General features: G+C 39.7%; 1 pseudogene; it reads right to left on the bottom strand.

The window, feature by feature from the left end:
* Positions 1 to 3,996: 3,996 nt before the first annotated feature.
* On the bottom strand, positions 3,997 to 11,578 carry LOC136463222 (protein tesmin/TSO1-like CXC 7; annotated as a pseudogene).
* Positions 11,579 to 12,582: the final 1,004 nt, after the last annotated feature.

Below are 12,582 nucleotides of genomic sequence, written 5' to 3'. Positions count from 1 at the left end.
GTATATTAATTATGATATAAGAAAAATATTTTTTTATAAATATTCTTAGCCGTCACTGAAAGGTCCTAAATAGCTAGAGAGGGTGAATAGCCTATAAAAATCTCTACAAAATCACTAGAGCAAAGGGTTAGTAACCTAAATGACGAATTACAATTTTGTTATAGCTCTACAAGGGTTGTAAGCCACCTATACTAACAATTCTAGTTGCTAAGATCACTAAGCACACACAAGGCTATGTCTCTACTTCACTAACTAGTGAGCTAACTAATTACAACTAGATTACCAACTAAGTTACACTAGCTACTTAACTACCTCTACACAATATATTTCTAGGAATGTAAATACAAGAGGTAGAGAGATGTATACCGCGCGTGGCAAGCGAGACGATCAATCAATATGAATACCAATGAACACCGGGAGATATTCAAGAGACAAGTGACACACGATTTTTCTCCCAAAGTTCACGTGTTTGCCGACACGCTAGTCCCCGTTGTGTCGACCACACACTTGATAGTTCGCGAGCTAATTGGCACCATGCCAAGCCCACACTAGGGCGCCGCAAGAAACTACCCAAAGTGAGGGTAACTCAATAACACGAGCAATTTACTAGAGTACATTTTGGCTCTTCGCCGGGAGAAGGTCAAGAACCCGCACAAATCACCGGGAGATGGCCACGAACAATCATCAACTCGTGCCAATACTCCTCCGTTGCTCCAAGCCGTCTAGGTGACGGCGACCACCAAGAGTAACAGGGAATCCGCATCCACAACGATCCCCAAGTGCCACTAGTTGCAATTACTCAAGTAAATGCACTAGGAATCACTTCCAATCTCACTTTGATGTTGAATCAATGATGGAGATGAGTGAGAGAGATTTGGCTCAGCTCAAAGGATGCTATCACATGTAAGAATGACCAAGGGAGTGAGCCAAAACCATCCAAGCTCTATTTATAGAGCCCCCAAAAGATAGAGCCGTGATTCCCTCGGGGCGGCTTCGGACCCGCACACTATCCACGGTGTGGGTACGAACCGTTGATCGGCGCCACGTGTCCTCGCGTTCAACCGCGTTCGTCAGATCCCAACGGCTAATTCCAACCGCGCCAACGGCACTTAGTCAGTACAATCGGACCGGACCCAGAAGGTAGGGTCCGGACCCTCAGCGCCTATGGGTCTGGTTGCTCCAATTTTCATGCAGAGAGCTCCCCGAGAGCGATTTTGGCTCCGGACCCAGTTCGCTCCTGGCTACCAAACCACGCACGATGCGAGTCCGGATCTCCTCCAGGCACCACATCGCCTCCTCGCTTGAACGCGTCGTAGCCGGACCAGCGTGCCTGAGTCCGGACTCGCAGCGCGCTAGAGTCTGGAGCGCGCCTCCTCTCTGCCGTTGCTGCTACTAGCCACCGAACCCATGGGAGATGGTCCCGACCTGCCCCCGAGCAAGGTCCGGAGCAACTGCCGCTACCCTCTAGCCAAGGGTTTGGTTCTGGACCAGCCCCAGCCAGGGGCCAGACCCCCTGCACCAGTAGGGTCCGGTTCACACCTCCTTCTCCTTTTCTTTTTCTATTTCTTCAACCACTTCACCTTTGCTTTCAAATTGCTAACCACAAAGTGTATAACTCATGTGGACGTGTGTTAGCATATTTTCAAGCATTTTTCAAGGGTTAATTTGTTAGCACACTAGATCCTAATGCATATGCAAAAATCATTTCACCTAGTGGCACTCAATAACCGCTTAGCCAAAGATTTCTCCTCTTAATAGTACAGCTATCGATCCTAAATACACTCACACACTCTATGATGTTTTGAGTGCCAAAACAAAAACATATTCGATACCTTTGCCTCGATCAACACTTGGTTTTTGTTTTTCTCTTTCTTCTTTTCTAAGCTAGAGCACTTGATCATCTCTTTTGGTCACCACCATGACCATCATCTAGCTCCACCACTTGGTGTGTACCACCCTATCTCATATCCAACACTTAATGACAAGGGTTAGTACACTAGCTTTCATCAATTATCCAAAACCAAACTAAGGCTTTCAACCACTTTTCATGTGGATAAAATAAAGTAAATACAATACACTGAAATACTTCTAGGTGAAATGCTACAACATACTTCTATGCTCTTGCAGAACCCATCCACTTGATCATAAGAAATATCAACAATGACCTAAATAAAGAAATTAAAAAGTTTCTCCATCACATTCATCTCTATATTGGAAACAATCTAATTAACTAATCAAACAAGCTAACATTAAATGGGTGGTTCGGTACCAACCTTAGAGTAATGTTGGTGATGTGCGACCTTTACAGTTTGGGAGTCTTTAGAACAATTTAGTAAAAAATATCGTATAAAATGAAAAAATTAAATGAAAGAGGTAAGAACCCTACTCTCGATCACATTCAACTCAATATATTGTAAACAATCTAACTAAGCAAAAAAAGCTAATGATTAAATGAGAGGATATACTAACCTTAGAGTAAGTTGGTGTGGTGCAACCTTCAAAGTTTCGGAGTCTCCATGATCAATTAATTGCAAGACGCCCTCTAAAAAGGAACAAAGTTACTTTCCATTACATTCATCCCAAAGATGTATAATGTTTAGCCAAAGATGTAGCTAGTAATTTAAATGATTGCTAGTAACTAATATTTAAACAAGAAATTGATGTGCATACTCTAAAAATTAGGAACTTCCGTGAGCAAATTGGTGAAAATGGACCGCAACAATAATGAATCAATGGCGAGAAGTAGAGGGTGAGGAAGAAGAGGGAGAAGAGGCTTAGTACCGTGTCATTTTCATTGTGTTACGAACCAACGACGAAAACTTTATCACTACCAGTTTTACACGGTCGTGTAGGAGAGATTAAGGTACCGAAGGATGAGCCGAGGAATCGACGATGTCAACGTAGGCCTTCACCACTGAGGCTATTATGATTGAGGTCCAGGTGCGCTAGCCACGGAAGGTAGCGAAGGAGGTAGCGTCAACAACTATATTGTAGAGCTAGAGCCCCGTGACGCACCAGTGGTGTTGTTGTAGACGACCCCGTTCTGAACTGCTGGAATCCTCTACAGTGCATTTGTCACTGGAAGGTGGACCTCATGAGGATCAGGCCCATCCATAAGTAACAAATGCACGTGCGAATTGACTGCGGATGAGTCTAGAACGTGGATTGAAGTGTTGTTGTGCTGCATCTGTTGTCGTTGCATAGGTGAAGGCCGATTTAGTGTACCATATCGGTCCCAATCAAATTGATTGATTGCGACAAGGACAGGACTTGATCGATGAGGTGGACATCAATTCGATCTGTTGCTTTCGACTCCCTTCGTCCCATAAAAAGAGTCGTTATAGGACTTGGTCAAACTTTCTTAGGTTTAATTAGGTTTATAGAAAACATTAGCAAGCATTTGTATCTTCAAATAAGTTTATTATAAAAATAAATTCAACGATCTATCTAATAATACTAATTATATACCATAAATATTAATATTTTCATATATATATTTGGTTAAAGTTAAAAATGTTTGACATCTTAGGAAACGAGAATGATATTTTTCTAGTGGGAAGGAGGCAGTAGGTCATTTTCGCTCGTGGGGATACGACCACCCATTTCACTTTAATTTGTCTATCTATTGGTATTACTTCATTCATAACAAATAACATTCAGAATTACTTGTTCGCAGTCTCCTGCTATTTTGAATTGGCGGCCTACGGCTGTTGGATGAAGACCTAACGAGTGAAACAAGCACTTGACAAGGAGACAGGCCCAATTCCAATAACATTTTGGATTCTGTATAGTTTCCATGATAATCTTTAGCAATGTAAATTTCCACCATAAGATTCAAACAAACTTGTGAGAAGACGGAAAACGATGCAGCATGTCACAAGCAAGCTGTCATGATTTAACCATCCTTTTGAATTACAGAAACAGTTCCTCAACCAGTCCGTGAATGACTTTTTTTTTCTTGTTTTGCAGTTAAACTACAATGTTTCAATATTTCAGCTTCGGAGGACAGCTATGTGCATGGAACGGCTTCTCTGTTTCAGAATACAACTTCACATAACATGGCAACGTATTCACATACTCAGCCTGGAAACTGAAGATTATTTTCAGTAATCAAATCAGGAAGGATCAGCTTTACAGAAAACCAGAGTCAGTCAACTCGAGCATCAAACAATGAATTATCATTTATTGAATTACTACATAAATGTAGCAGGCAATGTTTTTCTGCCTGCTACAAAACGTCTCATGAATGGTTGTCCTGTTCCTACAAGGCCGGTTGCCAGATATGGCAACAAGGACTATACTATCTATCTTGCCCAATGCCCATTTATGTACAGAAATCATTTGCAGTGCAGGCGTCTTGAAATGAAGAGGCCGAGTTCTGCACCTACTTTTATTTAGCTTCAAATACTATCTTTCGATCCACCATTTGGTGTAGGTTGTTGATTAGTTCTTGGGGTTTCAATAGTGCTTGAAGAATGAAAATTTTCTTCAGCTTCTATTGCAGAAAAAGCAGGTGGTGCTCCATGATGCTGTCCGGCATCCAATTCTCTTGCTGCCTCTAATGAGGATTTGTGTTCTGCGACATAAGCACCAATGTCAAAAATGGAAAGCTCATTTGAATGTAATCATTAAAAGGACATGCATTTGTGGGTATGAGAAGCTGCATCTACTCAATTTTCTATAATAACGATAAGCATATAATAGTTGCATTGCATGAGTCCAAATATTCAGAATTTCTTAGTTTTCACGGAGGACTAGATCCAATAACTGGTGGTCTATGGTTGAGCGAGAAGTGCCAGTTTCTAGGATCTTGGTTATTAGAAAGGAAACAATAGATGGATATATGGAAAAGCATGGGACTCATAGCTTCGGTTCATATTAGCAGGTAAAGTAACAACCTTTTGCATAAATATTTCCAAATCTCATCAATAAATGTTGCGATTAATGAGTGCTAAATTAGAGTCGATTTCCATACATAGGGAAGTAGTCTAGCTCCTGTTTCCAGATGAGATATTCTTTCAGATTTGATGAATCTTAAATGGTCAGATTTGGTGGTTTAAATGTCCCACGGTAGCATTGCATCCACATGTAAAAAATTGAATGACACATTTTATGAAGGCCACAACAATAAGAGACTCACCATTTGTTCTTCCACGTCCGATAATTGCACAGAGATATTGTCGCAGCCCAGTCAATACTAGGTTTTCTTGCACAGCATTTATCTTAGAAATATCTTGATCACACGAAACCAAAGGAAATGAACTTCTATAATCATTTCCAAATGTAGTATTCTGTTCTTCACACATTAGTGCTTGTGTTGTTGGAGATGCAGGCTCATTTCCAAACGTGGTATTCTGTTCTTCACACATTAGTGCTTGTGTTGTTGGAGAAGCAGGCTCATTTGCAAATGTGGTATTTTGTTCATCACACATTAGTGCTTGTGTTGTTGGAGATGCAGGCCTAGAAACATTCGAAGTTTCAGACCAATGGGAGCCCATTTCATTGATGTTCGGTTGATGACTACATCCTTTGCTAAGGATGTCCATCGAGGAGGCTTCTTTGAAGTCCTGCTGTTTGCAGTTACCATTGCTTAACCCATTATTTGACTGGAATCCCTTCTCTTCTGCAATCAAATCAATTTCATTATCTGTAAATACAAGCAACAGAAAAAAAAAAAGTTAAAAACATATCTAGGGTTATGACAATTAATCGATGTCACTTGTATACAATATACAACTTGCACACATAATTGTGAGGTCAAAGAATAGCATAAGATGCCATATGTTCTCATGTTGATCTTAAATTAAGACACTATGATATTTACCAATATTATTACTTTATTCTCTCTTTTGCGGAGCATATAATGCTAAAAGCTTTGGTCCAGACTGGCTCTGCACTTCTAGTTAACTTACGTGAAGTCTCAAGACTGGAAATAAATATGGTGGGAAATCTAAGGAACTAACAAACAATCTGAAAATGCTGCTAATAAAGAAATTTGAATAACTTGGATTTGAAAAAAGGGACAGGTGTGTACGACTGGGTTAGTGCCTTCTATGTTTCATGCCTTTCTTATTGCCAATGCACAAAACTCTTTCATTGATCTATAGTACTTCACCTAGAACTGATGCTTATGCAAATCTTGTGTTCCTTAAATATTCATAAAAAAAGAAGGAATAATGGACAAAGACTCTATACCAGCTACTGTCGCTGCAGCCATTCTGCAAACCATCACCAATTGCTTGACTAAATCATGGACCTCCCTGAGGTGGATGGTGTTTGCTAGCGGAGACCTGATTTACATCTCATCAGAAGGTACATAGAGTAAACAGAGAGGAGAACAAAATTGTTTGTTACTCCCTCCATTCCAAATTGTAAGTCATTTTGGCTTTTCCAGATACATAGCTTTTGCTGCGTATCTAGATATATATTATGTTATAGATTGTAAGTCTTTCCACCCTCCAACAGCATCTCTATATCTCTATATCTTGTGCGCACTCTAGAGAGCCAACCCCTGCTCTTCATCTTTGGCTAGAGAGAAATCCGGAATAGAGAATGGCAACATTTGGAGATCTAATTAAAGAAGCTGTTGGAGGGCACTTTTTTCACCAAAATCTCTATTCCTACCAATAAGGTAGGATATAAAGAAGCTCTTGGAGTTGCTCTGAGGGGTAGTGCCCTCCAGGATGGCACCAGATCAGATAAGTTTTTTCTCCCTTTATGAAGTAGACCAAAGGGCCTAGAGCACCTTTTGTGTTGGTTGGCTGGGCACTTGAGTAATTCCATGTCCTTAACACGACACCAGCTCATTTTGATCAACTCTTGCGTTATTTAAAAAAAAAAAAAGCTAAATACCTTTCAACCTACCTGTAGATTGGGTTATTTGATTTAGAATTGGCAGCATTGTGCCTATCAAATCCTGTGGAACAGGGTGCTGGTGCAAGCAGTGAAACATCTGCATGGTTACCCTAGCACACAAGAACAGTCACAAAAATAACAGTTAGACAAGTAAATAAGCATTTGTCAAAAAATATATCGTAGAAACAAAGACAATGAAAAGAATGAAACTGCTAGTGTCCTTCAGCAGAAGCATCCAAGGAATAGTGATGTCAATACAACAACAACAACAAAGCCTTTAAGTCCCAAACAAGTTGGGTAGGCTAGAGTTGAAACCCAGCAAAAGCAATCAAGGTTCAGACACGTGAATAACTGTTTTCCAAGCACTCATATCTAAGGCTAAGTCTTTGGGTATATTCCATCCTTTCAAGTCTCCTTTTATTGCCTCTACCCAAGTCAACTTCGGTCTTCCTCTGCCTCTCTTCACATTACTATCCTGACTTATGATTCCACTACGCACCGGTGCCTCTGGAGGTCTCCGTTGGACATGTTCAAACTATCTCAACCGGTGTTGAACAAGCTAGAGTTGAAAGGAATAGTGATGTCAATAACAAGAAGAAATTATCTAGTTAACTCAGTATTTGGTTAAATTCCTTTTGCATCTCAGAATTCATGCATCATGCATGCAGTGTATTTGGTGCTGATCAAATGGTTTGGAAGTAAGAGAACATACCTGTTGATATTGTGTCTCTGGCATGCTTCCTTCAGACTTTATCCTAACACCTAGGGCATCTTCATGAGATCTTTTTCTACTCAGAGAACAGATATACCCTGATGATCCAACAGTACCATTGAATGCTACATTAGCTGCTTGTTGAATGTGATTTCTGTCAGATGCATGGTCCCTTTGAATTGAAGTTTCTGTGTCTTCATTTCCTTCATGAGTTCTTACAGTGCATGCATCTACAATTTTTGTTGCAAAAAACATTTGCTTGGTAGCATTCACAGTACTTCTTTAGGCATCCTGACTTCTTGCAATGACAACCTTTATGGTGCTTTGGTACAAGAGGCACTGCTCCAGAATTATCCTAATAGACAATAGTCAAGTAGTACAGTGGTCACATGCAGCTCAAGCAAAGAAACTAGAGTGTATTGGTTGGGAAATAGCACAAATAAATACAGATTAGGCTCATTTCAGAATTAATTTCAGAAAACAGATAAATATCCTGCTAACTAATAGAGAGAAAAAAAAAAGACCTAGGAAAAATGAAGAATATATTAGCTGTGTAGCATTGGTAAAGACCTGAAAATATTACCTGAGAAGCTTTATTTGGATAGAATCGGTAAAGCTTTTCAGGCAATCAGGCTAGCTAATATCCAGCTTTTCAGGCTAATTTGGATAGGAAAAAGTCTACTTAACCCCCCCCACCTATCATACTTGGTCTACTTCACCCCCTCAACTATGAAACCGTCTGTTTTACCCCCTGAACTATCTAAAACCGTCTGTTTTACCCCCTGGGGCGGTTTTCAGCGGCGGTTTGCTACAGTAACAGCGGGTCAGCGGCGGTGGCGGTGGGTTGCTGCAGTGTCCGTGGTTTTGAATTTTCTTTTTTTTATTTATTTTCGATGAATTTTTGAAAAATCATAGTGGATCATAGAAAAATCTAATTTTATTGGACTCCACGTGAGTAGATCTACATAGTGAATATATAATACGGTATACTTTAGTACAAAATTTTTACTGTAGCCTTAGATTAATTGGAAAATCTAATTTTGTCTGTAATTAATTGGAATAATTCATAGCTGCAGCTTCTATGGTCCAATTGTGGTGAAATTTTTATGGTACGCTAATTATTGTATGCTTGAACTATAGTAAAAATTTCGTACTCATTGGACTATGTATAACTTAGTTATAGATAAATTCTAATTAATTACAGACAAAATTGGATTTTCCAATTAATCTAAGGCTACAGGAAAACAAACGGTTTTAGATAGTTCAGGGGGTAAAACAGACGGTTTCATAGTTGAGGGGGTGAAGTAGACCAAGTATGATAGGTGGGGGGGTTAAGTAGACTTTTTCCAATTTGGATAGTACCGTTAACTCAGTAAGAATATATTACATTGAGGAGAAGAAAAAGAAAACTTGGACTTGGCCAGATGCTGCCTGTTGATCATTCAATTGCTAGGAATGCTAGCTAACAGCGAGCATCCAGGAAAGATCAGCCAGCCAAAATGTTAGCTCAGAGGATGTCATACCCATTTAGTTCCAAGTACAGTAGTAAGCACAATGTGCTAAAGAAACAGAGTTACTAATGCATATGCTATATAAACATCTGCATTACCTTGCTTTGCTTATTTCATTGATAACTAGCAGAAAAACAATCTATGTCAGTAAAAAAACTAAAATAAATTGCCTCTGGAACAGATAGCGAAGACACATGAAACTACTGTTGGGTTCAGATAGCATAATATGATTCTACCAACATGTAACTAAAGAAAACTATTGAAGGATAGTACCTTTCGAACATTGAGTGTATTTGGGCCATTTTCAATTTTAGGTTGAAAAGCAGACGGATTACGTTGACGAATTGCCTCAATTGCTTCGTTTCTGGCGTTCTCATTGCCAACAGTGTTTCCACAATTTGAACAGTTGCAGCCATCACAGTATTGAAGTTCTTGAAAGCATTCACAGTACCTAACAAACAAACACCAAGCCAGCGAGCTTAACCTTTAATGCATAGCAAAACATGCTATATAAAGAAAATATTCAAATAATTACACAAAAGTGCAAACTAATATTACAGCTATTAAGAAAAATACTTGAGATCACCAAACCAAAATATTAAGGTGGGAATAATAGGAATAGCCGGCAAGTGGATGAGAATAGAAAGTGCAAAAGAAATAAAACTACAATAAGACAAAAGGCAACAGGTTTTTATTCCATAAACCAAAATCGAATGTGCAGATATAGGATTGGTGGTTCATTTCCTCTATTTTTAATAGGGTACAGCCTACTGCCCTGTTGTCCACTAACTAAACAAGACCATATAATTTATCTATGTACGTCTCATTAGTAAAGAGAGCAGAGTGCTCTCAATGGTCAATGCTACCATAGTACCAGTTATACCATCCTCATTGAGTTCTTTTCAATACTCTTAAGATGATAACAAATTGTAGCTAAGAATGGATATCGTTAATGTTTGATGGAGATCCTACCATTTTGCACATAACATGAAAAAGATATCTATTTTCACGAATTTATATTTGCTTTGCTCTATACATGAAAGTGTATGTGAAACAAAAAATAACACTCACATCTTCAAACATTTTGAGTTTCTACAATTACAATGCTTCTTTTTCTTTGGAGTAACACTTTTCACTTCAGTGGAAGGCTTCCTGCAAAAAAAATAGTGTGCAAAGTTCAATGCAAGGAATATGTTTCCAGCAGTATGCTCTTTTTGTTTTTCTAAATGTAAATGAATCATATCACAAGAAAGTAGAAATACAAATTTCTGTAGGAAGACATGCAAGACAAGTCCTGATCATTTATGTTGACAACATTGAAGAATATAACACTTGGTCTGCCCGTAAAAGTTGCAACACTCGACCTTGAAACGTATGTAATGTTTGACCTCAAAGACGTCAACATTTCAAACCAGGTGCCCAAACAACAATATTGAAATGTTGAAGCGCCAATATTAGTGCAAACCATGATAGCCAATAGCAATTTCAGTCATGACACACTTGCCTTTCCACAAGCAAGAAATGTTTAAGCATCAATGCTAATCAATTGCAAACCATGATATGCAAAAACGTATTCATTCACATTTGCCTTTCACACGGCTGTGCAGGGCCATCTGTTTTGATTAGCACAATATGTTCACCCACAAGCTACAATACTAAAAATTACTCTAAGCTCCACTACGCCTCAAACATTCTTACAGAAGTCGTAGGTGAGAATTGCTACTATAGGTGAGACGAGGGAATGGATCCTTCTAACTCTAAGAACCTCATAATTCTTAGAAATATTCAAAAATCTCCAACTCATTTAAACAGAATGGTAGTACCACCAACAACAAGCAACAAGAGGTAAATTAAAACACCTGAGCTAAACCCAACAGGCCACACGAAGCAAGAACAAAACCATATGCAAACACACAAACAAAAGGGAAACAGAATCCCAAGCTGAGGAGGAGCTTCCTCACAGGGGGTTGAAGGCTATCGGCCACTGTCTAGGCACCGGCATCACGGGGGCCGCCGGCTTGGGCTGCTGCGAAGCCACCGCAGGGGCCTTCGTCTCGCTCGCGGCGGCCAAAACAGGCGGAATCGACAGCTGCTGCGGGTGCTGCTGATTCCGCCCCTGCTCCATCACCCCCACCAGAATGGCACCGAATTAGGTCACAGGCCAGAACGTCGAGGTGGGTTCAGCAATCTGGGCGTCGCGCACCGGCTCAAAAGCCGAATCTTGCTGCGCGAGCTGTCCGAATTGGATAATGAATCCTTTAACAAGGGCGAGTTCATAGACTCAAGCAGAGTCCAAAACTCAATAAACAGCGGGAAGCCGGAGGGCAATAACGGAGCAGATCGAAGGAATCGACCCCAACAAGGGAGATTACGAGGAATTAGATTTGGGGAGAAGATACGAGGAAAGGCAAAATCTTTCTGGAGTTTGGGATCGAGGAGGGGGTGGTGCTGGGGCTGGGCTGGGGGAGAAGAAGCTACGACGGGGCAATGGAGGGGAGGTTTGGTCTCTCTTCGCAGTTTTTTTTGAATCTGAAGTATTTTAAGCATTTACTCTCTTATTATTTCTCTCTTTGCCAAACTCCTGTACAATGGGAGAGGATGATTTGAATTGGACGGATGGATTTGAATTGATTTGAAAGGTTGGACGGCTGGGGGATTTGGGTACCCGGTAATGTTCGCTTGGTCGTATTTAGCTTATTAGCCAACAAATAATATTTTTCTCTCACACCTAAACCAGCCGACAGTACTTTCAACCATGGCTTATAAGGTAAACTAGCTCAAATGAATAGGGCGACCGGTTCCATTAAAATTTGAAGTTCGATGAAAGCGATAACAAGGACATAGAAATTGGACTGGTTTTGAATAGGCAGGCTCATTATTCCCATTACTATTCTTCTACTCTAGCATTACCTCTTTTTTCTCTCCATTTTTTACTGCCTCTTTCTTGTTTTTAGTTTTTGGTAAAAAATTGTATCTTCTTCTTCCTTCTTGCGAATACTACCTCATTCATTTAGCTTTATGCTTTTTAGTTTTATTAGGCATAATTAAAAAACTTGAATCTCGCCTACCTACTACTCGGTGACCAACCACGTCACTTAATAGTGCATTTGCCTTTCATAACTCGAATTTTTGTGACATTTATTGGTTGATGATTAATGATTCTTATGAAGATTTATGGGGGATAGAAGTTACATTTTACCCTTTGAAAGACATGCACCAGATATCGAATTAGGAGAAGTATGGTACAAAAATTCAGGACACTGCCAAATAAGTCTGCTAAACACATGGATATTTGCTGCTAACGGTACAATGATTAAGGCCCTGTTTGGTTTCAAATAAGTCACCTACTTATAAGTTAAAAAGTGAAAAAAGTGACTTATTTTGCCAAACACCACCAACTTATAAGTCACCTCTGCTAAGCTCATTATACTTTCTACGATTCAAGTCCATTAGAACATCAACACATCCCTTCGAATATAACACTTCAGCTCATAATATTTTTGA

Source organism: Miscanthus floridulus, chromosome 7, assembly GCF_019320115.1.
Source record: "Miscanthus floridulus cultivar M001 chromosome 7, ASM1932011v1, whole genome shotgun sequence".
Lineage (NCBI taxonomy): Eukaryota > Viridiplantae > Streptophyta > Magnoliopsida > Poales > Poaceae > Miscanthus > Miscanthus floridulus.
Note: the sequence above shows the minus strand (reverse complement) of the source record. Positions and strands in the feature narration are given on the sequence as shown.